General features: G+C 49.7%; 1 long non-coding RNA gene across 1 annotated transcript; it reads left to right on the top strand.

Annotated features, from left to right (window-relative positions):
- The first annotated feature begins 287 nt into the window (after positions 1-287).
- LOC144099289 (uncharacterized) lies at positions 288-16,190 on the top strand. Its single transcript, XR_013307369.1, has 4 exons — positions 288-468; positions 3,133-3,401; positions 13,079-13,264; positions 15,927-16,190. It is a non-coding gene; the product is annotated as an uncharacterized LOC144099289 (long non-coding RNA).
- Positions 16,191-26,740: the final 10,550 nt, after the last annotated feature.

Raw genomic sequence — 26,740 nt, forward strand, 5'->3', positions numbered from 1 at the left:
GGTATTTGACAACACACAGTTTGGGCAGCTTCATGATTTATGTGAGCCACATTGTTGGCATCATAGCGTTCCATTAGTGTTCTCTCTGTCAGCTACTGCTGAACTGCTTCTTTGTGTAAAACTGTTGTCGGCATTGCTTCGTCCAGATGTGAATGGCACAACTGCTTGTGTTTCGCTACGATGTTTCTCTTGTCTGCCTCTGGAGCACATGAGTGCAAACATCTCAAAATGATTGCCACCCGTATCTTCATAGCAGTCTTCACCCTTTTCGTTTTTCTGCAGGAAACATACAGGCAGCCGTTGATGGGCCTTTCTCACTGCTGATGTGCATCACAATGATGCGGTGGCCCATCCCTGGCAGCCTGCTCCAGGCCATGGTTGTCCTGATCTTGGCACAAGCAGCACACGCTCGCTGTTCTGTCCTTCCACCAATACTGCGCTTGCTGCCGTTGCACATATCTCATCCAGGTAAATATTCTGGGAACCTACCATCTTGTACCTTAGGTAGCTTTCCTGCCTTGCGAAAGTGTCTTCTCTTTCAGTGGGCAGTTAGTGTAATTTTATTGTGCGTTTTCTTCTGTCAAACGATGCGTTACGCATTAGAATACATGAGTTACCGGGTGATATTTTCCTACAACCGCTAAATAATTTGATTGAATTTCTTCTCTCGTGCTGTTTCGGTTTAGTTGACTGAACGACGACTGTGACGCGAAGTTGATGTTTTGTTCGCGTGATCTACTAGAAAAACTGTAATATAATCGCTGATATGTAGATTTAATTCACCATGACATTTAATCCAGCATCTTCCAAGGCATGGAATGACAAGCCTGTTAGTGATTATATTAAAGTTTTTCCAGTTGATCACGTGGCCAAAACATCAACTTGACGTCACAGTCGTCCTTCGGTCGACGAAACCGAAACAGCGTGAAGAAGAAATTCAATTATAAACTATTTAGCGGTCGTACACAAATACCACAGGGTGCTTCACGTATACGAATGTCTACGATATCGTTTGAAAGAAGAAAACACGCAAGAAAAAATTTGGTGTCTATAGTCCTTAAAGGGGTGCAGACACAAAATTTTAAACGCAATGAACGGCATGAGAGAGAGAGAGAAAGAAAGACTTTATTGTGCAGAGGAATTCGGGCCTCCCAGGACCCCTGGGTCCCCGCACGACCACACCGCACTCAAACGTTCAGGCTAAAAGGTCCATGACGCTGGCCGCACAGGTGGCAACGATCTTCTGTCGCGCCTGATCTGTGGAGCGTAGTGAGGTCTCCCAGTCCTCCCATGTTTGGAGTGGCTCCGGCCTGCTGGGTGGAGGGGAAGCCGGACAGATCCCGAAGATATCAGTCAGGTTTGCCTTTTGAGCATTGCACACAGGGCAGGAAGGTGGTATGGGTCGGTAGTGGGAGAGGAGAGAGGGGTTAGTTACCGTACGATTTCTTTCATGGGCGTAAGAAGTTGCCATCTTGCAAGTGTCTGGCGCAGGCTTTGAGTGGAACATAAGTTATGGTTGTTTTTAATGCTGTCCGATGAGCCTCTCGCCATTTCCACCCACATCGGGCTGCCTCCGCGGCTCAGTGGTTATGGCGCTTGACTGCTGACCTGAAAGACGCGAGTTCGATCCCGGTCGCGGTGGTCGAATTTCGATGGAGGTGAAATTCTAGAGGCCCGTGTACCATTCGACGTCAGTGCACATTAAAGAACCCCAGGTGGTGGAAATTTTGCGGAGCCCTTCACTACAACCTCCCTCATAGCCTGAGTCGCTTTCGGACGTTTAACCCCCATAAACGAAACTATTTCCACCCACATCGAGTGATGTCATGGTGCACTTGCTTTAATTATTGTGACGTCGCTGAACTCAGGTGTTGTTCACTTCAGCGCTGGCGCTGACTGAGACCAAAGGCTTTGTGTACAAAATGGCTTGTGATTAATTATTCACACTGTGCACTGGTGTTTTGCTCTTATTTTCATGATTGCTAGGCCTGTAGGCCTCTTTGAAGGCAAATAAACTGACACCGAAAAACTTTGTGTCTGGACCCCTTTAAAGCATATGCCATGCAGTTACCATCTAACATAGTGCTGGGAAAAGTTGTGCATCCATGACCTCAATGCCAGCTTTGGGAAGTTGTCATACAGGGTGCTACGCCGCTAATCTCCACTTCCTGGCCATTCTGTGCTGGGTGTCGACCACTTCCACCTGCTTACTCTTGCCTCTCCTTCTTTCCATTAAACGCTGTCCATGCACTAACACCAAGCATTTTGCTGACAAATGCACATGTTTTATTCACAGTATGTCCCAAGTCTCTATCTTGCCAGAACTGTAGCAATTAAAGATTGTTTCTCATTGCATTACGAGAAAAAAAACTCCACTTGTTTGCTTCTTAGTCAAGTCCCTTAGGTGTACAGCAGACATGTTCAACAAGGAAGATTGTCACCATGCTGGGATCTATGATGAAAGATCAAACGCATTTTACATAGCACCTACTTTGACACAGACGCATGAAAACTATAGCCCATGCTCATTATGCATTAGCTGCGCCGCCTGTTGGCCAGGCCGCGAAGCGTGAGCGGGTCGTGTCTGCTGCTCTCCCTGTCCGTTTCAGCGCGCTGTTGTGATAAGCTTGTGTTTTGATATTACATAGTGTGGAGTATTGATTAGTCGCGAATATATTTAAATGTAAGTCTTCAGTGACGTAAAGGGTCTTACTTCTGCGTAGCTGGCTGCTCGAAAACTTTTAAAATTTTCCAGGAACATGTCCTTGTGTCCCCTCCGTGCCTTCGCTCGTCAGCGGTTTTTTCAGCAGCACAGGGGACAAAGGACGTGACAAGTGCACAGACACGGCGCTGAACTTACAACAGGTTTATTGAGGTGATTTTCACTACTTAAATACAGTGGCAACCAATCTCAAATGAAAAGACAGATACACAAAACAGATTGACGAAAATGACAATTCCTGAGCACAGGTCTACAGTGGCACAAGACCAGCTGCGCACGTTTTTCTATTCTCATCAAGGAAACGTAGTACTTTATCAGACAGAGCTATTGAGGCAGCGCTTACGCATTCATCTTTGAATTTATGGATTTCATGAGCTTCAATGATTTGACGAGTGATTTTGCCTGTACAGAGAATGGCTCTTCCTGAGAGCACACAGCGGCACATCTTCAGCTCATGGTGCACTTGAATGGCGGCGCTGGACCTCAGACGGCAGACAGGACTACGGAATTCTTATGGCAGTGCGCGCTGCCGCAGCTTCGAGCCATCACTAAGAAGATGCACAGTCCGGTCCACACCTATGGTGAAGTGTCCTTGCCGGAACAAGTACAAGGCGTCCTTAGACGAGGACCAAAGTTCGCCGTGGAACCCAGGCAATCGGCATCGGAACTTCTTGCGATGGTGAGACAAGTTTCCAGCCTAGCAGTGGCTCCTGAAGTGGACCGATGTGTTTCAGATGGAGTGTACATTTTGGCAAAGTGTAGACCTACCAGGTGTAGAATTCCAATCAAATTCACCGTTTCGTTTTTAAAGAACAACTCGCTGACCCTATTACAGGCTGGTAAAGAGGGAGGTTTTGCTGTGATGCCAAAAGCGCTCTACTTATCGAAAGCAGAAAATGCTATCAGTTCGACTTTCCGGCAGAGAAGCGATGTCACTCTAAGTAAAGTGAAAGCCCGAGCACAGAAAATGTGTGCACAAATGAATTTGGAATCCCTAGCCAAGTGTATAGAGAAAAGCAAGGGGTCCTGCTTAAAGATATTCTCCACAGCCAAAACTCACAAGCTGGACTGCCCACTTCGAGCAATAGTCTCCGAGGATGGCACATGGCAAAAGTCTGTCGCGTTATTTATTGCAAGACAAGCTGAACCTCTTAACCATTGACGACCCTTTTCAGGTGAAGAGTTCTAACCAAGTAATCGCTTTCTTTCAACAAAACCCAGCGAAAGGCTTTTCGGCCTGCTCTATCGATATAAAAGATTTATATTATTCCCTTCCGCAAAAGAAACTGCTGGCAAGCGTTGAAGAATGCATTGATTCCTTTGGTGTGGTAGCTTTCCAGAGTTCTGCAGGCATCAGCAATAGCAACTTCTTGGAACTCTTTACTTTTTACTTTAACTCGACATTTTCCACCTGGAATGAATCTGTTTACCTCCAGAGCAATGGCGTCGGCATTGGTTCATGCATAGCTCCGATACTGAGCGACATTTATCTCGCGCACCATGACAAGCTCCTTGATAGTCAACTCGACGAAAGCGTGGCTCGTGTCTTTAGGTTTGTAGATGATTTTTTAGTTTTGATGACATGTGCAGTTACTGACGCAGGGGCCTCGGTCTCGAAAGTTTTATCAATTTTTCACACCTGTCTTGACCCTCTTGTTTTGACGCATGAAACGCCTTCTGAAGGAAAGTTACGTTTTTTAGATCTTGCCATGTTCCTCAAGAATAGCCATGTGTGCTGGCGTTACGAGCCACGATGCCAGAAGCCCCTCACGCCTTTCGCTTCTGCACATTCTAAGCTTGTAAAGCGCGGCATCGCAAAGTTGTGTTTAAGAAATGCCCTAGAAAAATCATGCCATCATGCGATGCAAGACAGCTATCAAAATCAGGTGGTACGCTTACAAGCAGCAGGATACCCTTCCGACCTTCTGATTGCAATATCAGAGAGCCTGCTAAGAGAAATCATTAATTCAGGCCGCAGAGATTCCACTGAAAGGCCCAAGGAAGAAAAAAGAAAGTATGTGGTTATTCCTTATCTACACCGCATTTCACATAATCTGAAAAGGGTGGGAGCGCGTGCCGATATAAACGTTGTTTTTTCCGCGCCCGATAAGCTCTCCAAACTCTGCCATATTGTAAACAGCAGCAGTGAAAGGACGGTTGGCTGTAATAAGAAACACCGAAAAGGTTTTGTACCATGTAGTAGCAATGTTGTGTACAGGTTTCTGCTTACATGTGACAAGCACTACACGGGGCAAACTGGTCGTTGCCTCAACGACCGGCTGCGGGAACACAACAACAACGTGAGCGGCACCGCTTCCCGTCACCTTGGCATTCATTGCAGAAACTGCACACAGGAAAGAAAAAAGAACAAAAAACCACCGTGTTATTCTGTTTTCACTCAGTGTCGAGTGCTGTCAGATAATAGAACAAAAATCACTCGTGAAATCATTGAAGCTCATGAAATCCATAAATTCAAAGATGAATGCGTAAGCATTGCCTCAATAGCTCTGTCTGATAAAGAACTACGTTTCCTTGATGAGAATAGAAAAACGTGCGCAGCTGGTCTTGTGCTACTGTAGACCTGTGCTCAGGAATTGTCATTTTCGTCAATCTGTTTTGTGTATCTGTCTTTTCATTTGTGATTGGTTGCCACTGTAAGTAGTGAAAACCACCTCAATAAACTAGTTGTAAGTTCAGCGCCGTGTCTGTGCACTTGTCCCGTCCTTTGTCCCCTGCGCTGCTGAAAAAACCATGTCACACCAACTTGCCCAAGCTTCTACAGTATCAGCGTCAGCGGTAGATCGTGGCTGCTCGACGAGAAAAATAAAAATTTGCGTCGTATTGAATTTGTGCGCTAGAGCGTTAAATGCTTTTCATGTATTTCTATCTTCCCCCACATTCAGTGAACATTTCGATGCGTACTTGCTTCGTCATGGCTAGCAAGGTGCAAAGCAGGCGCGCTGTTTGCAAATGTGACAGGTCGCCCACCTTTCGATGTAAGCGCTTTTAAAGGAAAAAGGGTCGATGCAAGAAGCAGAGCCGGGGGACGTGGAGGCAAGTTGTGAGTGGCTCACTGCTTCTGTATGCTTCTAACAATGAGTTAGCTGTATCGAGAAGCAGGAGATGGCTGAAAAGAATGCACCACACAAGTAAGTTGTTTTTATCAAAGGCAGTGCCCGTATTGCAGTTTGCCGTTGCTGTCTTGTGTCTGTATGGATGTCGTCATACTCATGTCGGACATTTATAAGAATTGACGTTCCACTCCAACCTGCGTATAACCACAAAAACCGATGCATGGGCTTGTATTAAAGGAATGCAGCTGCAGGTGTCCTTTGCCTGCTGACAGCGTGAAGGTTGAGGAGCCTCAGTTGTTTATTCGTTCCCAGCGAAGACAAAACAGCATGCCTAAAGAATTATTAAGCGAATAGTTAAAGCAAGTATTGTATTCTTTAGTGTGACAGGGAAGCAGTCCATAGAAAAAGCAGCTAGATGAAAATTTGGAAGCACCCACCATATGGCTTAGTGGCTTTGGCGTTCGGCTGCTGATCTCAGGGTCGCGGGTTCGATCCCGATCCTGCTGCAGTGGAGTATTTCGACGATGGCAAAACATAAAAACAATGGTGTGCTGTGTGACGTCAATGCACGTTGAAGAACCCCATGCGGTCTAAATTAATCTGGAGCCGTCCACTGTGGTTTTCTTCATAGCCCATGTGTTGCTTCAGGATGTTAAACCTGGGATACCACTTCCAAAGTTTGAATCCTGATACCTTGGTTATGTAAAGTCTTAATTTGCAGTGCAAGAAATGTTAGCGCTGGTTTACTATTGCCGCCAATATTTGCAGTGTTTGTTCGTTTTTCAAATCTGCCGCGACACCACCTTATCGCTTTGTTTGCGACGCAAGACGCGACTAGATTTATGTCGATTGATCGCAGCCAGGCAAAGCTGATTCTACGTTGTTCCGGAATGTTCTAGTAACCTTGCGCCCTTTATCTCGAATGTTCGCTATCAGCTTTAAATTGAGCACGGCCGACTGCGGCGGGCATTCTGTTCGACGACCGCCGAGCACGCTTGTCGCTTCACCGCCGCTGAGTGATTCAGTCCATTTTGGGTGCAAGTCAGCCCAATAAACAGTTCTTTTAGAAGATCCTTTCGTCCGTCTTCATCGCTGCTTCGACTGCCGTCACCACTACGTGACATCTGGTGGAGGTGCTGGGTAACTTCCATGTTCCGGACGCCCCCTTCAAGTCGTGAACCCAGCCCTAAGCGTTTCACACCCGAGGACGAACCAGCAGCTCAGCGAGCCAGCCGACGTCTCCAGGGAGAGGAGCCTGAGTTCGGGAAACTGCCGGACCGCACCAGACAGCAAAAAGACGCTGCTACCAGCACCGCAACCTCGCCAAAGATGTCGACACCGATCATACTGCAGCAGCCGCGGGTGCCGCCAACTTTCAATGGATCCCTAGGCGAAGACCCTGAAGAATGGTTGGACCAATTTGAGCGCGTTGCGTCATTCAACAAGTGGGATGATGCGGCAAAGATTGGACACGTTTTTTTCTCATTGGATGGCTCCGCACGCACGTGGTACGAAAACTACGAGTCGTCCCTTACGACATGGGAGCTATTCAAGAGAGAACTATTGAAGGTATTCACCAGTGTCGTGAGGAAAGAAAGAGCCGAACGACTCCTCGAGTCCAGGATCCAGCTTCCGAATGAGCCCGTCCGCAGTTACGTCGAGGAGATGAAGCGCCTATTTCGCCGCGCCGATCCTGGGATGACCGAGGAAAAGAAAGTTCAGTTTTTAATGCGCGGCGTAAAAGAACAACTCTTTGCAAGCCTCGTCCGCCAGCCGCCAAAAACAGTCGAGGAGTTTATGCAAGAAGCCTGCACGATTGAGAATACCCTCGACGTTCGAGCTCGGCAGTACAATCGCCCTTCCTCTGCCTGTGCAATCCGTTCGGACACGCCGGCCACCACCAGCGACAGCTTGCGGGAAGTTATCCGCGAAATCGTCCGAGAGGAGCTACGCCGATTACTGCCATCTTCCCCACAGCCACAAGCAGCGACTCTGATGGATGTGGTACGGGAAGAAGTGCAACAGGCACTTGGCACCCCGACGGCCACAGAACTCCAGGCCATGACCTACGCCGCTGCAGTAAGTACTGCTCAGCCCCAGCGACAACCCCCACGTCCTCCCCGAGATGAGCCAATCGTTCCACAACGCCGCCTCCCAGCCCCCGCCCGCCCAGCCTATGACCGACGCTCAAGTCCCAGGAAATGCGACGCCTGGAGGACTTCCGACAACCGGCCGTTGTGCTTCCATTGCGGTGAGGCCGGCCATATTCTTCGTCACTGCCCGTACCGACGTATCGGTCTTCGAGGATTTGCCGTTAACGCCCCACGACCACGCTTCGGACAACATCCGCACCAAATCGACGAGTACCTGCGTCGAGAAGAGTACACGCCGAACCGCTTTTCGCGCCCACCATCGCCGTCAACCTCGCGCTTTGCGTCGCCACGCCGCAGCTACGCAGCCGCGGTACGAGGAAGGTCGCCCAGCCCCCGTAGGGGAAACTAAAGGCAGCAACCTCTGGAGGTGAGGTTGCTCACGAGCTAAATGTCGAAGATCCTCCACCGACCACGCCCCATGAAGACGCTGCACCCGCGACGCCGCATGAAGAACCGACACTCGCTGCACCGACGCCGCACACAATGAGAACCTTGACCACGACGCAAGCTACCTTGAAATCGACGCCGCCACCCAGAGGAGCTTCGACCACACGCCCAACCCGTGACTCGCATACGCGACGAAGCCGTGACCCGACGCCGAGAGCGACATGCAATGCAAGAGCCAGGACCTCCGACCTAGAAGTGACTATCGACGGCCGGAAAGTTACCTCTCTAGTCGACATAGGAGCCGATTACTCGGTGATGAATGGAACATTCGCTGCGCAGCTCAGAAAAGTCACAACGGCTTGGGACGGCCCACAAATTCGCACCGCTGGGGGCCACCTCATTACGCCACCAGGACGATGCACAGCGCGAGTGACTGTCAAAGGACATACCTATCCTGCGACCTTTGTTGTGCTACCGCAATGCTCCCGCGAAGTGATCTTGGGTATGGATTTCTTTAATGAGCATCAGGCGATCATCGACCTGCGATCCAAGCTGATCACGCTTTCGACGGACGAAGCCATCGCTTCGATGAAAACTCGGGAAAATCACGTTGCCCTAAGTGTCCTGGAGGAAGAAGTGAGCGTCCCACCCCGTTCAAGCGTTATCGTGACCGTAGGCGCCACGAAAGCCATAAACACTAAAGCCATCATCGAGGGGAACATGCAGTTGCTACTAGACCGAGGAATCAGCATCGCAAGAGGCATCGCACATTTCCGCAATGGCCAGGCCGAAGTACTGCTGACTAACTTCAGCGAAGAATACCGGCATATTAACAGAGGAACGACGATTGCTTTCTACGACGAAATATCTGACGTACAAGATTCCTTCGCCCTCTCCGACCCCTCTGCAGAAGAACCGCCTGACCAAGAGAACTCGCCCACTTTCGACATCAACCCAGCCCTGCACCGGAACAGACAAGACCAGATCCGCAATCTGCTTCAAAACTACAGTGAGTGCTTTTCGACATCGCCGAAGGTGCGACAGACGCCAATTGCCAAGCATCGCATTATAACGGATCAACACGTCCGACCTCTCCGTCAAAGCCCCTACCGTGTGTCTCCGCGAGAACGACAAGCCATCCGGGACCAAGTCGAAGAAATGCTTCGCGACGACGTCATCCAGCCTTCAAACAGCCCATGGGCGGCACCGGTTGTTCTAGTGAGAAAGAAAGACGGCGCACTTCGATTCTGCGTGGATTACCGCCGCTTGAACAACATAACAAAGAAGGACGTCTACCCCCTCCCCCGCATCGACGACACACTGGACCGCCTCTGCAACGCCAAATATTTCTCATCGATGGACCTCAAGAGCGGCTACTGGCAAATTGAGGTCGACGAAAGAGATCGCGAGAAGACGGCATTCATAACTCCGGATGGGCTGTTTGAGTTCAAGGTGATGCCATTTGGTCTCTGTTCCGCACCAGCGACGTTTCAGCGGGTAATGGATACAGTGCTGGCAGGCCTGAAGTGGCAGATTTGTCTGGTATATTTAGATGACGTCGTTGTCTTCGCCTCGAACTTTGAAGAGCACCTCAAAAGACTTCGAACAGTACTAGACGCAATCAAGTCGTCTGGCCTAACCTTGAAAGCAGAGAAATGCCACTTTGCCTACGAAGAGCTGCTGTTTCTAGGCCACATCGTTAGCAAGGAAGGAGTACGCCCAGACCCGCAGAAAACAGCCGCTATCGAACAGTTTCAACCGCCGGCCGATAAGAAAGCAGTGCGCAGATTTCTCGGACTATGCGCATATTACCGACGATTTGTGAAAAACTTTTCGCGCATCGCCGAGCCCCTGACCCAACTGACGAAGGCAGACGTGCCGTTTAAATGGGAAGCGCCGCAAGCAGAAGCCTTCAAGGAACTTCAGCGTCGTTTACAGTCCCCACCGATCCTTGCGCATTTTGATGAAAACGCCGATACTGAAGTTCATACCGACGCAAGCAGCGTGGGACTAGGCGCCGTTCTCGTTCAAAAAAGTGACGGGCTGGAGAAGGTCATCGCATACGCTAGCCGTTCCTTTTCTAAGGCCGAGGCTAACTATTTGACCACTGAGAAGGAGTGCCTTGCCATCATCTGGGCTACGTCAAAATTCCGCCCCTACCTCTACGGACGGCCGTTCAAGGTGGTCAGCGACCACCACGCGCTCTGCTGGCTTGCCATTTTGAAGGATCCCTCTGGCCGACTCGCTCGATGGAGTCTGCGTCTCCAGGAGTTTGACGTCACCGTCGTTTACAAGTCCGGACGCAAGCACACTGACGCCGATTGCCTCTCACGAGCCCCTGTAGATGCACCGCCGCTGGACGACGATGAGGACGCCTTCCTGGGACCCATCAGCGCAAGCTCTTTTGCTCAGCAGCAACGCTCGGACCCCAACCTAAAAGGCCTCATCGAGTACCTGGAAGGCAAGGTTCCTTCACCCCCCGCATCATTCAAGCGAGGACTGTCTTCTTTCTGTGTGCAGAATGAGGTCCTTGTGAAGAAGAACTTTACAGCGAACAAAGCAGCCTACCTCCTTGTTGTACCTACTTGTCTCCGCGAAGAAGTTCTACAGGCTTCACACGACGAGCCGACAGCTGGACAGCTAGGGTTTACTCGCACCCTCCGCCGCATTCAAGACAAGTATTACTGGGCCCGACTGTCTGCCGATGTCGCACACTATGTGAAAACATGCCGAGATTGTCAGCGACGAAAGACTCCTCCCACACGACCAGCAGGATTTCTGAACCCCATTGAACCTCCCTCAAGACCCTTTCAGCAGATTGGCATGGACTTGCTTGGCCCTTTTCCAACGTCAACATCTGGAAATAAGTGGATCATCATAGCCTGACCCGCTACGCCGAGGCGAAAGCCCTACCGAACGGAACAGCAGCAGAAGTGGCCAAATTTTTCGTGGAGTGCATTCTTCTTCGACACGGCGCCCCCGATGTGCTCATCACGGACAGAGGAACAGCATTTACGGCGGAACTCACGCAAGCCATCCTGCGCTACAGCCAAACCAGCCACCGGAGGACAACTGCATACCATCCGCAGACCAACGGACTGACCGAGCGCCTGAACAAAACCATCGCCGATATGCTCGCTATGTATGTCGATGCCGAACATAAAACCTGGGATGTCATCCTGCCTTACGTCGTCTTCGCCTACAACACCGCAGTGCAGGAGACCACCCAGATGACACCTTTTAGGCTCGTCCATGGCAGGGATGCCACGACCACGCTAGACGCCATGCTGCCCAACTTTACAGAAGAAGAGAACGTCGACGTTGCCGCCTACCTTCAACGCGCAGAAGAAGCTCGAAGGCTTGCCCGATTACGGATCAAAGATCAGCAGCGGTCCGACGCCAGACGCTACAACCTACGAAGACGCAACGCGGAATACAAGCCAGGAGACCAAGTCTGGGTGTGGACGCCCATTCGCCGCCGTGGATTGAGTGAAAAGCTTTTGCGCCGCTATTTCGGCCCGTACAAGGTTCTTCATCGGCTGGGTGAACTGGATTATGAAGTCATCCCTGACGCAATGACTGCATCCCAGCGACGCCGCGTACGACCAGAAGTTGTCCATGTAGTCCGTCTGAAGCCGTATTATGCGCGCTAAAGGCCGCTGCATTTCCATGCTCTATTTTCGCAAGATCCGTTTTTTTCCCTTACTAGTCGCATTATTTGTTTTAATGCATCGGGTCGATGCTTCTTTGAGAGGGCAGTAATGCCGCCAATATTTGCAGTGTTTGTTCGTTTTTCAAATCTGCCGCGACACCACCTTATTGCTTTGTTTGCGACGCAAGACGCGACTAGATTTATCTCGATTGATCGCAGCCAGGCAAAGCTCATTCTACGTTGTTCCGGAATGTTCTAGTAACTTTGCGCCCTTTATCTCGAATGCTCGCTATCAGCTTTAAATTGAGCACGGCCGACTGCGGCGGGCATTCTGTTCGACGACTGCCGAGCACGCTTGGCGCTTCGCCGCCGCCGAGTGATTCAGTCCGTTTTGGGTGCAAGTCAGCCCAATAAACAGTTCTTTTAGAAGATCCTTTCGTCCGTCTTCATCGCTGCTTCGACTGCCGTCACCACTACGTGACACTATTGTGATGCATCCCAGAGCCGATGTGCTACATAGTTATGTTTTGTGAAACTCGTATGTGTTAATGAATATGAGGGCCGCTGGCAGAGTTTGCTCTGAATTTTTCATCATTATTCATGGCGTGGTGTGCACAATTCCTCCACTTTTCTGCTGAAACCGTTGGTGTCTTGTTTATGAGCAGAGCTTCCACCAAAGGAAGCCATAAATCTTTATGCTCATTCTTGGTATCATTATTAACTTGTACCCAGAGAAAGTCCATAGGTTAAAGCTTAGGTGGGAGCCAGAGCTTGACGTTGCCAGCCCTCGCCACAGCGACACCTACATGGTATTTGACAACACACAGTTTGGGCAGCTTCATGATTTATGGGAGCCACATTGTTGGCATCATAGCGTTCCATTAGTGTTCTCTCTGTCAGCTACTGCTGAACTGCTTCTTTGTGTAAAACTGTTGTCGGCATTGCTTCGTCCAGATGTGAATGGCACAACTGCTTGTGTTTCGCTACGATGTTTCTCTTGTCTGCCTCTGGAGCACATGAGTGCAAACATCTCAAAATGATTGCCACCCGTATCTTCATAGCAGTCTTCACCCTTTTCGTTTTTCTGCAGGAAACATACAGGCGGCCGTTGATGGGCCTTTCTCACTGCTGATGTGCATCACAATGATGCGGTGGCCCTTCCCTGGCAGCCTGCTCCAGGCCATGGTTGTCCTGATCTTGGCACAAGCAGCACACGCTCGCTGTTCTGTCCTTCCACCAATACTGCGCTTGCTGCCGTTGCACATATCTCATCCAGGTAAATATTCTGGGAACCTACCATCTTGTACCTTAGGTAGCTTTCCTGCCTTGCGAAAGTGTCTTCTCTTTCAGTGGGCAGTTAGTGTAATTTTATTGTGCGTTTTCTTCTGTCAAATGATGCGTTACGCATTAGAATACATGAGTTACCGGGTGATATTTTCCTACAACCGCTAAACAATTTGATTGAATTTCTTCTCTCGTGCTGTTTCGGTTTAGTTGACTGAACGACGACTGTGACGCGAAGTTGATGTTTTGTTCGCGTGATCTACTAGAAAAACTGTAATATAATCGCTGATATGTAGATTTAATTCACCATGACATTTAATCCAGCATCTTCCAAGGCATGGAATGACAAGCCTGTTAGTGATTATATTAAAGTTTTTCCAGTTGATCACGTGGCCAAAACATCAACTTGACGTCACAGTCGTCCTTCGGTCGACGAAACCGAAACAGCGTGAAGAAGAAATTCAATTATAAACTATTTAACGGTCGTACACAAATACCACAGGGTGCTTCATGTATACGAATGTCTACGATATCGTTTGAAAGAAGAAAACACGCAAGAAAAAATTTGGTGTCTATAGTCCCTAAAGGGGTGCAGACACAAAATTTTAAACGCAATGAACGGCATGAGAGTGAGAGAGAAAGAAAGACTTTATTGTGCAGAGGAATTCGGGCCTCCCAGGACCCCTGGGTCCCCGCACGACCACACCGCACTCAAACGTTCAGGCTAAAAGGTCCATGACGCTGGCCGCACAGGTGGCAACGATCTTCTGTCGCGCCTGATCTGTGGAGCGTAGTGAGGTCTCCCAGTCCTCCCATGTTTGGAGTGGCTCCGGCCTGCTGGGTGGAGGGGAAGCCGGACAGATCCCGAAGATATCAGTCAGGTTTGCCTTTTGAGCATTGCACACAGGGCAGGAAGGTGGTATGGGTCGGTAGTGGGAGAGGAGAGAGGGGTTAGTTACCGTACGATTTCTTTCATGGGCGTAAGAAGTTGCCATCTTGCAAGTGTCTGGCGCAGGCTTTGAGTGGAACATAAGTTATGGTTGTTTTTAATGCTGTCCGATGAGCCTCTCGCCATTTCCACCCACATCGGGCTGCCTCCGCGGCTCAGTGGTTATGGCGCTTGACTGCTGACCTGAAAGACGCGAGTTCGATCCCGGTCGCGGTGGTCGAATTTCGATGGAGGTGAAATTCTAGAGGCCTGTGTACCATTCGACCTCAGTGCACATTAAAGAACCCCAGGTGGTGGAAATTTTGCGGAGCCCTTCACTACAACCTCCCTCATAGCCTGAGTCGCTTTCGGACGTTTAACCCCCATAAACGAAACTATTTCCACCCACATCGAGTGATGTCATGGTGCACTTGCTTTAATTATTGTGACGTCGCTGAACTCGGGTGTTGTTCACTTCAGCGCTGGCGCTGACTGAGACCAAAGGCTTTGTGTACAAAATGGCTTGTAATTAATTATTCACACTGTGCACTGGTGTTTTGCTCTTATTTTCATGATTGCTAGGCCCGTAGGCCTCTTTGAAGGCAAATAAACTGACACCGAAAAACTTTGTGTCTGGACCCCTTTAAAGCATATGCCATGCAGTTACCATCTAACATAGTGCTGGGAAAAGTTGTGCATCCATGACCTCAATGCCAGCTTTGGGAAGTTGTCATACAGGGTGCTACGCCGCTAATCTCCACTTCCTGGCCATTCTGTGCTGGGTGTCGACCACTTCCACCTGCTTACTCTTGCCTCTCCTTCTTTCCATTAAACGCTGTCCATGCACTAACACCAAGCATTTTGCTGACAAATGCACATGTTTTATTCACAGTATGTCCCAAGTCTCTATCTTGCCAGAACTGTAGCAATTCAAGATTGTTTCTCATTGCATTACGAGAAAAAAAACTCCACTTGTTTGCTTCTTAGTCAAGTCCCTTAGGTGTACAGCAGACATGTTCAACAAGGAAGATTGTCACCATGCTGGGATCTATGATGAAAGATCAAACGCATTTTACATAGCACCTACTTTGACACAGACGCATGAAAACTATAGCCCATGCTCATTGCATTAGCTGCGCCGCCTGTTGGCCAGGCCGCGAAGCGTGAGCGGGTCGTGTCTGCTGCTGTCCCTGTCCGTTTCAGCGTGCTGTTGTGATAAGCTTGTGTTTTGATATTACATAGTGTGGAGTATTGATTAGTCGCGAATATATTTAAATGTAAGTCTTCAGTGACGTAAAGGGTCTTACTTCTGCGTAGCTGGCTGCTCGAAAACTTTTAAAATTTTCCAGGAACATGTCCTTGTGTCCCCTCCGTGCCTTCGCTCGTCAGCGGTTTTTTCAGCAGCACAGGGGACAAAGGACGTGACAAGTGCACAGACACGGCGCTGAACTTACAACAGGTTTATTGAGGTGATTTTCACTACTTAAATACAGTGGCAACCAATCTCGAATGAAAAGACAGATACACAAAACAGATTGACGAAAATGACAATTCCTGAGCACAGGTCTACAGTGGCACAAGACCAGCTGCGCACGTTTTTCTATTCTCATCAAGGAAACGTAGTACTTTATCAGACAGAGCTATTGAGGCAGCGCTTACGCATTCATCTTTGAATTTATGGATTTCATGAGCTTCAATGATTTGACGAGTGATTTTGCCTGTACAGAGAATGGCTCTTCCTGAGAGCACACAGCGGCACATCTTCAGCTCATGGTGCACTTGAATGGCGGCGCTGGACCTCAGACGGCAGACAGGACTACGGAATTCTTATGGCAGTGCGCGCTGCCGCAGCTTCGAGCCATCACTAAGAAGATGCACAGTCCGGTCCACACCTATGGTGAAGTGTCCTTGCCGGAACAAGTACAAGGCGTCCTTAGACGAGGACCAAAGTTTGCCGTGGAACCCAGGCAATCGGCATCGGAACTTCTTGCGATGGTGAGACAAGTTTCCAGCCTAGCAGTGGCTCCTGAAGTGGACCGATGTGTTTCAGATGGAGTGTACATTTTGGCAAAGTGTAGACCTACCAGGTGTAGAATTTCAATCAAATTCACCGTTTCGTTTTTAAAGAACAACTCCCTGACCCTATTACAGGCTGGTAAAGAGGGAGGTTTTGCTGTGATGCCAAAAGCGCTCTACTTATCGAAAGCAGAAAATGCTATCAGTTCGACTTTCCGGCAGAGAAACGATGTCACTCTAAGTAAAGTGAAAGCCCGAGCACAGAAAATGTGTGCACAAATGAATTTGGAATCCCTAGCCAAGTGTATAGAGAAAAGCAAGGGGTCCTGCTTAAAGATATTCTCCACAGCCAAAACTCACAAGCTGGACTGCCCACTTCGAGCAATAGTCTCCGAGGATTGCACATGGCAAAAGTCTGTCGCGTTATTTATTGCAAGACAAGCTGAACCTCTTAACCATTGACGACCCTTTTCAGGTGAAGAGTTCTAACCAAGTAATCGCTTTCTTGCAACAAAACCCAGCGAAAGGCTTTTCGGCCTGCTCTATCGATATAAAAGATTTATATTATTCCCTTCCGCAAAAGAAACTGCTGGCAAGCGTTGAAGAATGCATTGATTCCTTTGGTGTGGTAGCTTTCCAGAGTTCTGCAGGCATCAGCAATAGCAACTTCTTGGAACTCTTTACTTTTTACTTTACCTCGACATTTTCCACCTGGAATGAATCTGTTTACCTCCAGAGCAATGGCGTCGGCATTGGTTCATGCATAGCTCCGATACTGAGCGACATTTATCTCCCGCACCATGACAAGCTCCTTGATAGTCAACTCGACGAAAGCGTGGCTCGTGTCTTTAGGTTTGTAGATGATTTTTTAGTTTTGATGACATGTGGAGTTACTGACGCAGGGGCCTCGGTCTCGAAAGTTTTATCAATTTTTCACACCTGTCTTGACCCTCTTGTTTTAACGCATGAAACGCCTTCTGAAGGAAAGTTACGTTTTTTAGATCTTGCCATGTTCCTCAAGAATAGCCATGTGTGCTGGCGTTACGAGCCACGATGCCAGAAGCCCCTCACGCCTTTCGCTTCAGCACATTCTAAGCTTGTAAAGCGCGGCATCGCAAAGTTGTGTTTAAGAAATGCCCTAGAAAAATCATGCCATCATGCGATGCAAGGCAGCTATCAAAATCAGGTGGTACGCTTACAAGCAGCAGGATACCCTTCCGACCTTCTGATTGCAATATCAGAGAGCCTGCTAAGAGAAATCATTAATTCAGGCCGCAGAGATTCCAGTGAAAGGCCCAAGGAAGAAAAAAGAAAGTATGTGGTTATTCCTTATCTACACCGCATTTCACATAATCTGAAAAGGGTGGGAGCGCGTGCCGATATAAACGTTGTTTTTTCCGCGCCCGATAAGCTCTCCAAACTCTGCCATATTGTAAACAGCAGCAATAAAAGGACGGTTGGCTGTAATAAGAAACACCGAAAAGGTTTTGTACCATGTAGTAGCAATGTTGTGTACAGGTTTTTGCTTACATGTGACAAGCACTACACGGGGCAAACTGGTCGTTGCCTCAACGACCGGCTGCGGGAACACAACAACAACGTGAGCGGCACCGCTTCCCGTCACCTTGGCATTCATTGCAGAAACTGCACACAGGAAAGAAAAAAGAACAAAATACCACCGTGTTATTCTGTTTTCACTCAGTGTCGAGTGCTGTCAGATAATAGAACAAAAATCACTCATGAAATCATTGAAGCTCATGAAATCCATAAATTCAAAGATGAATGCGTAAGCGTTGCCTCAATAGCTCTGTCTGATAAAGAACTACGTTTCCTTGATGAGAATAGAAAAACGTGCGCAGCTGGTCTTGTGCTACTGTAGACCTGTGCTCAGGAATTGTCATTTTCGTCAATCTGTTTTGTGTATCTGTCTTTTCATTTGTGATTGGTTGCCACTGTAAGTAGTGAAAACCACCTCAATAAACTAGTTGTAAGTTCAGCGCCGTGTCTGTGCACTTGTCCCGTCCTTTGTCCCCTGCGCTGCTGAAAAAACCATGTCACACCAACTTGCCCAAGCTTCTACAGTATCAGCGTCAGCGGTAGATCGTGGCTGCTCGACGAGAAAAATAAAAATTTGCGTCGTATTGAATTTGTGCGCTAGAGCGTTAAATGCTTTTCATGTATTTCTATCTTCCCCCACATTCAGTGAACATTTCGATGCGTACTTGCTTCGTCATGGCTAGCAAGGTGCAAAGCAGGCGCGCTGTTTGCAAATGTGACAGGTCGCCCACCTTTCGATGTAAGCGCTTTTAAAGGAAAAAGGGTCGATGCAAGAAGCAGAGCCGGGGGACGCGGAGGCAAGTTGTGAGTGGCTCACTGCTTCTCTATGCTTCTAACAATGAGTTAGCTGTATCGAGAAGCAGGAGATGGCTGAAAAGAATGCACCACACAAGTAAGTTGTTTTTATCAAAGGCAGTGCCCGTATTGCAGTTTGCCGTTGCTGTCTTCTGTCTGTATGGATGTCGTCATACTCATGTCGGACATTTATAAGAATTGACGTTCCACTCCAACCTGCGTATAACCACAAAAACCGATGCATGGGCTTGTATTAAAGGAATGCAGCTGCAGGTGTCCTTTGCCTGCTGACAGCGTGAAGGTTGTGGAGCCTCCGTTGTTTATTCGTTCTCAGCGAAGACAAAACAGCATGCCTAAAGAATTATTAAGCGAATAGTTAAAGCAAGTATTGTATTCTTTAGTGCGACAGGGAAGCAGTCCATAGAAAAAGCAGCTAGATGAAAATTTGGAAGCACCCACCATATGGCTTAGTGGCTTTGGCGTTCGGCTGCTGATCTCAGGGTCGCGGGTTCGATCCCGATCCTGCTGCAGTGGAGTATTTCGACGATGGCAAAACATAAAAACAATGGTGTGCTGTGTGACGTCAATGCACGTTGAAGAACCCCATGCGGTCTAAATTAATCTGAAGCCGTCCACTGTGGTTTTCTTCATAGCCCATGTGTTGCTTCAGGATGTTAAACCTGGGATACCACTTCCAAAGTTTGAATCCTGATACCTTGGTTATGTAAAGTCTTAATTTGCAGTGCAAGAAATGTTAGCGCTGGTTTACTATTGCCGCCAATATTTGCAGTGTTTGTTCGTTTTTCAAATCTGCCGCGACACCACCTTATCGCTTTGTTTGCGACGCAAGACGCGACTAGATTTATGTCGATTGATCGCAGCCAGGCAAAGCTGATTCTACGTTGTTCCGGAATGTTCTAGTAACCTTGCGCCCTTTATCTCGAATGTTCGCTATCAGCTTTAAATTGAGCACGGCCGACTGCGGCGGGCATTCTGTTCGACGACCGCCGAGCACGCTTGTCGCTTCACCGCCGCTGAGTGATTCAGTCCATTTTGGGTGCAAGTCAGCCCAATAAACAGTTCTTTTAGAAGATCCTTTCGTCCGTCTTCATCGCTGCTTCGACTGCCGTCACCACTACGTGACATCTGGTGGAGGTGCTGGGTAACTTCCATGTTCCGGACGCCCCCTTCAAGTCGTGAACCCAGCCCTAAGCGCTTCACACCCGAGGACGAACCAGCAGCTCAGCGAGCCAGCCGACGTCTCCAGGGAGAGGAGCCTGAGTTCGGGAAACTGCCGGACCGCACCAGACAGCAAAAAGACGCTGCTACCAGCACCGCAACCTCGCCAAAGATGTCGACACCGATCATACTGCAGCAGCCGCGGGTGCCGCCAACTTTCAATGGATCCCTAGGCGAAGACCCTGAAGAATGGTTGGACCAATTTGAGCGCGTTGCGTCATTCAACAAGTGGGATGATGCGGCAAAGATTGGACACGTTTTTTTCTCATTGGATGGCTCCGCACGCACGTGGTACGAAAACTACGAGTCGTCCCTTACGACATGGGAGCTATTCAAGAGAGAACTATTGAAGGTATTCACCAGTGTCGTGAGGAAAGAAAGAGCCGAACGACTCCTCGAGTCCAGGATCCAGCTTCCGAATGAGCCCGTCCGCAGTTACGTCGAGGAGATGAAGCGCCTATTTCGCCGCGCCGATCCTGGGATGACCGAGGAAAAGAAAGTTCAGTTTTTAATGCGCGGCGTAAAAGAACAACTCTTTGCAAGCCTCGTCCGCCAGCCGCCAAAAACAGTCGAGGAGTTTATGCAAGAAGCCTGCACGATTGAGAATACCCTCGACGTTCGAGCTCGGCAGTACAATCGCCCTTCCTCTGCCTGTGCAATCCGTTCGGACACGCCGGCCACCACCAGCGACAGCTTGCGGGAAGTTATCCGCGAAATCGTCCGAGAGGAGCTACGCCGATTACTGCCATCTTCCCCACAGCCACAAGCAGCGACTCTGATGGATGTGGTACGGGAAGAAGTGCAACAGGCACTTGGCACCCCGACGGCCACAGAACCCCAGGCCATGACCTACGTCGCTGCATTAAGTACTGCTCAGCCCCAGCTACAACCCCCACGTCCTCCCCGAGATGAGCCAATCGTTCCACAACGCCGCCTCCCAGCCCCCGCCCGCCCAGCCTATGACCGACGCTCAAGCCCCAGGAAATGCGACGCCTGGAGGACTTCCGACAACCGGCCGTTGTGCTTCCATTGCGGTGAGGCCGGCCATATTCTTCGTCACTGCCCGTACCGACGTATCGGTCTTCGAGGATTTGCCGTTAACGCCCCACGACCACGCTTCGGACAACATCCGCACCAAATCGACGAGTACCTGCGTCGAGAAGAGTACACGCCGAACCGCTTTTCGCGCCCACCATCGCCGTCAACCTCGCGCTTTGCGTCGCCACGCCGCAGCTACGCAGCCGCGGTACGAGGAAGGTCGCCCAGCCCCCGTAGGGGAAACTAAAGGCAGCAACCTCTGGAGGTGAGGTTGCTCACGAGCTAAATGTCGAAGATCCTCCACCGACCACGCCCCATGAAGACGCTGCACCCGCGACGCCGCATGAAGAACCGACACTCGCTGCACCGACGCCGCACACAATGAGAACCTCGACCACGACGCAAGCTACCTTGAAATCGACGCCGCCACCCAGAGGAGCTTCGACCACACGCCCAACCCGTGACTCGCATACGCGACGAAGCCGTGACCCGACGCCGAGAGCGACATGCAATGCAAGAGCCAGGACCTCCGACCTAGAAGTGACTATCGACGGCCGGAAAGTTACCTCTCTAGTCGACATAGGAGCCGATTACTCGGTGATGAATGGAACATTCGCTGCGCAGCTCAGAAAAGTCACAACGGCTTGGGACGGCCCACAAATTCGCACCGCTGGGGGCCACCTCATTACGCCACCAGGACGATGCACAGCGCGAGCGACTGTCAAAGGACATACCTATCCTGCGACCTTTGTTGTGCTACCGCAATGCTCCCGCGAAGTGATCTTGGGTATGGATTTCCTTAATGAGCATCAGGCGATCATCGACCTGCGATCCAAGCTGATCACGCTTTCGACGGACGAAGCCATCGCTTCGATGAAAACTCGGGAAAATCACGTTGCCCTAAGTGTCCTGGAGGAAGAAGTGAGCGTCCCACCCCGTTCAAGCGTTATCGTGACCGTAGGCGCCACGAAAGCCATAAACACTGAAGCCATCATCGAGGGGAACATGCAGTTGCTACTAGACCGAGGAATCAGCATCGCAAGAGGCATCGCACATTTCCGCAATGGCCAGGCCGAAGTACTGCTGACTAACTTCAGCGAAGAATACCGGCATATTAACAGAGGAACGACGATTGCTTTCTACGACGAAATATCTGACGTACGAGATTCCTTCGCCCTCTCCGACCCCTCTGCAGAAGAACCGCCTGACCAAGAGAACTCGCCCACTTTCGACATCAACCCAGCCCTGCACCGGAACAGACAAGACCAGATCCGCAATCTGCTTCAAAACTACAGTGAGTGCTTTTCGACATCGCCGAAGGTGCGACAGACGCCAATTGCCAAGCATCGCATTATAACGGATCAACACGTCCGACCTCTCCGTCAAAGCCCCTACCGTGTGTCTCCGCGAGAACGACAAGCCATCCGGGACCAAGTCGAAGAAATGCTTCGCGACGACGTCATCCAGCCTTCAAACAGCCCATGGGCGGCACCGGTTGTTCTAGTGAGAAAGAAAGACGGCGCACTTCGATTCTGCGTGGATTACCGCCGCTTGAACAACATAACAAAGAAGGACGTCTACCCCCTCCCCCGCATCGACGACACACTGGACCGCCTCTGCAACGCCAAATATTTCTCATCGATGGACCTCAAGAGCGGCTACTGGCAAATTGAGGTCGACGAAAGAGATCGCGAGAAGACGGCATTCATAACTCCGGATGGGCTGTTTGAGTTCAAGGTGATGCCATTTGGTCTCTGTTCCGCACCAGCGACGTTTCAGCGGGTAATGGATACAGTGCTGGCAGGCCTGAAGTGGCAGATTTGTCTGGTATATTTAGATGACGTCGTTGTCTTCGCCTCGAACTTTGAAGAGCACCTCAAAAGACTTCGAACAGTACTAGACGCAATCAAGTCGTCTGGCCTAACCTTGAAAGCAGAGAAATGCCACTTTGCCTACGAAGAGCTGCTGTTTCAAGGCCACATCGTTAGCAAGGAAGGAGTACGCCCAGACCCGCAGAAAACAGCCGCTATTGAACAGTTTCAACCGCCGGCCGATAAGAAAGCAGTGCGCAGATTTCTCGGACTATGCGCATATTACCGACGATTTGTGAAAAACTTTTCGCGCATCGCCGAGCCCCTGACCCAACTGACGAAGGCAGACGTGCCGTTTAAATGGGAAGCGCCGCAAGCAGAAGCCTTCAAGGAACTTCAGCGTCGTTTACAGTCCCCACCGATCCTTGCGCATTTTGATGAAAACGCCGATACTGAAGTTCATACCGACGCAAGCAGCGTGGGACTAGGCGCCGTTCTCGTTCAAAAAAGTGACGGGCTGGAGAAGGTCATCGCATACGCTAGCCGTTCCTTTTCTAAGGCCGAGGCTAACTATTTGACCACTGAGAAGGAGTGCCTTGCCATCATCTGGGCTACGTCAAAATTCCACCCCTACCTCTACGGACGGCCGTTCAAGGTGGTCAGCGACCACCACGCGCTCTGCTGGCTTGCCATTTTGAAGGATCCCTCTGGCCGACTCGCTCGATGGAGTCTGCGTCTCCAGGAGTTTGACGTCACCGTCGTTTACAAGTCCGGACGCAAGCACACTGACGCCGATTGCCTCTCACGAGCCCCTGTAGATGCACCGCCGCTGGACGACGATGAGGACGCCTTCCTGGGACCCATCAGCGCAAGCTCTTTTCCTCAGCAGCAACGCTCGGACCCCAACCTAAAAGGCCTCATCGAGTACCTGGAAGGCAAGGTTCCTTCACCCCCCGCTTCATTCAAGCGAGGACTGTCTTCTTTCTGTGTGCAGAATGAGGTCCTTGTGAAGAAGAACTTTACAGCGAACAAAGCAGCCTACCTCCTTGTTGTACCTACTTGTCTCCGCGAAGAAGTTCTACAGGCTTCACACGACGAGCCGACAGCTGGACATCTAGGGTTTACTCGCACCCTCCGCCGCATTCAAGACAAGTATTACTGGCCCCGACTGTCTGCCGATGTCGCACACTATGTGAAAACATGCCGAGATTGTCAGCGACGAAAGACTCCTCCCACACGACCAGCAGGATTTCTGAACCCCATTGAACCTCCCTCAAGACCCTTTCAGCAGATTGGCATGGACTTGCTTGGCCCTTTTCCAACGTCAACATCTGGAAATAAGTGGATCATCATAGCCTGACCCGCTACGCCGAGGCGAAAGCCCTACCAAACGGAACAGCAGCAGAAGTGGCCAAATTTTTCGTGGAGTGCATTCTTCTTCGACACGGCGCCCCCGATGTGCTCATCACGGACAGAGGAACAGCATTTACGGTGGAACTCACGCAAGCCATCCTGCGCTACAGCCAAACCAGCCACCGGAGGACAACTGCATACCATCCGCAGACCAACGGACTGACCGAGCGCCTGAACAAAACCATCGCCGATATGCTCGCTATGTATGTCGATGCCGAACATAAAACCTGGGATGTCATCCTGCCTTACGTCGTCTTCGCCTACAACACCGCAGTGCAGGAGACCACCCAGATGACACCTTTTAGGCTCGTCAATGGCAGGGATGCCACGACCACGCTAGACGCCATGCTGCCCAACGTTACAGAAGAAGAGAACGTCGACGTTGCCGCCTACCTTCAACGCGCAGAAGAAGCTCGAAGGCTTGCCCGATTACGGATCAAAGATCAGCAGCGGTCCGACGCCAGACGCTACAACCTACGAAGACGCAACGCGGAATACAAGCCAGGAGACCAAGTCTGGGTGTGGACGCCCATTCGCCGCCGTGGATTGAGTGAAAAGCTTTTGCGCCGCTATTTCGGCCCGTACAAGGTTCTTCATCGGCTGGGTGAACTGGATTATGAAGTCATCCCTGACGCAATGACTGCATCCCAGCGACGCCGCGTACGACCAGAAGTTGTCCATGTAGTCCGTCTGAAGTCGTATTATGCGCGCTAAAGGCCGCTGCATTTCCATGCTCTATTTTCGCAAGATCCGTTTTTTTCCCTTACTAGTCGCATTATTTGTTTTAATGCATCGGGTCGATGCTTCTTTGAGAGGGGAGTAATGCCGCCAATATTTGCAGTGTTCGTTCGTTTTTCAAATCTGCCGCGACACCACCTTATTGCTTTGTTTGCGACGCAAGACGCGACTAGATTTATCTCGATTGATCGCAGCCAGGCAAAGCTCATTCTACGTTGTTCCGGAATGTTCTAGTAACTTTGCGCCCTTTATCTCGAATGCTCGCTATCAGCTTTAAATTGAGCACGGCCGACTGCGGCGGGCATTCTGTTCGACGACTGCCGAGCACGCTTGGCGCTTCGCCGCCGCCGAGTGATTCAGTCCATTTTGGGTGCAAGTCAGCCCAATAAGCAGTTCTTTTAGAAGATCCTTTCGTCCGTCTTCATCGCTGCTTCGACTGCCGTCACCACTACGTGACATTATTGTGATGCATCCCAGAGCCGATGTGCTACATAGTTATGTTTTGTGAAACTCGTATGTGTTAATGAATATGAGGGCCGCTGGCAGAGTTTGCTCTGAATTTTTCATCATTATTCATGGCGTGGTGTGCACAATTCCTCCACTTTTCTGCTGAAACCGTTGGTGTCTTGTTTATGAGCAGAGCTTCAACCAAAGGAAGCCATAAATCTTTATGCTCATTCTTGGTATCATTATTAACTTGTACCCAGAGAAACTCCATAGGTTAAAGCTTAGGTGGGAGCCAGAGCTTGACGTTGCCAGCCCTCGCCACAGCGACACCTACATGGTATTTGACAACACACAGTTTGGGCAGCTTCATGATTTATGTGAGCCACATTGTTGGCATCATAGCGTTCCATTAGTGTTCTCTCTGTCAGCTACTGCTGAACTGCTTCTTTGTGTAAAACTGTTGTCGGCATTGCTTCGTCCAGATGTGAATGGCACAACTGCTTGTGTTTCGCTACGATGTTTCTCTTGTCTGCCTCTGGAGCACATGAGTGCAAACATCTCAAAATGATTGCCACCCGTATCTTCATAGCAGTCTTCACCCTTTTCGTTTTTCTGCAGGAAACATACAGGCAGCCGTTGATGGGCCTTTCTCACTGCTGATGTGCATCACAATGATGCGGTGGCCCTTCCCTGGCAGCCTGCTCCAGGCCATGGTTGTCCTGATCTTGGCACAAGCAGCACACGCTCGCCGTTCTGTCCTTCCACCAACACTGCGCTTGCTGCCGTTGCACATATCTCATCCAGGTAAATAATTTTGGAACCTACCATCTTGTACCTTAGGTAGCTTTGCTGCCTTGCGAAAGTGTCTTCTCTTTCAGTGGGCAGTTAGTGTAATTTTATTGCATGTTTTCTTCTGTCAAACGATGCGTTAGACATTAGAATACATGAATTACCGTGTGGTATTTTCCTACAAGCGCTAAATAATTTGATTGAATTTCTTCTCTCGTGCTGTTTCGGTTTCATTGACTGAATGACGACTGTGACGTCAAGTTGACGGTTTGTTCGCGTGATCTACTAGAAAAACTGCAATATAATCGCTGATATGTAGATTTAATTCACCATGACATTTAATCCAGCATCTTCCAAGGCATGGAATGACAAGCCTGTTAGTGATTATATTAAAGTTTTTCCAGTTGATCACGTGGCGAAAACATCAACTTGACGTCACAGTCGTCCTTCGGTCGACGAAACCGAAACAGCGTGAAGAAGAAATTCAATTATAAACTATTTAGCGGTCGTACACAAATACCACAGGGTGCTTCACGTATACGAATGTCTACGATATCGTTTGAAAGAAGAAAACACGCAAGAAAAAATTTGGTGTCTATAGTCCTTAAAGGGGTGCAGACACAAAATTTTAAACGCAATGAACGGCATGAGAGAGAGAGAGAAAGAAAGACTTTATTGTGCAGAGGAATTCGGGCCT

Source organism: Amblyomma americanum, chromosome 1, assembly GCF_052857255.1.
Source record: "Amblyomma americanum isolate KBUSLIRL-KWMA chromosome 1, ASM5285725v1, whole genome shotgun sequence".
Taxonomy (NCBI): Eukaryota; Metazoa; Arthropoda; class Arachnida; order Ixodida; family Ixodidae; genus Amblyomma; species Amblyomma americanum.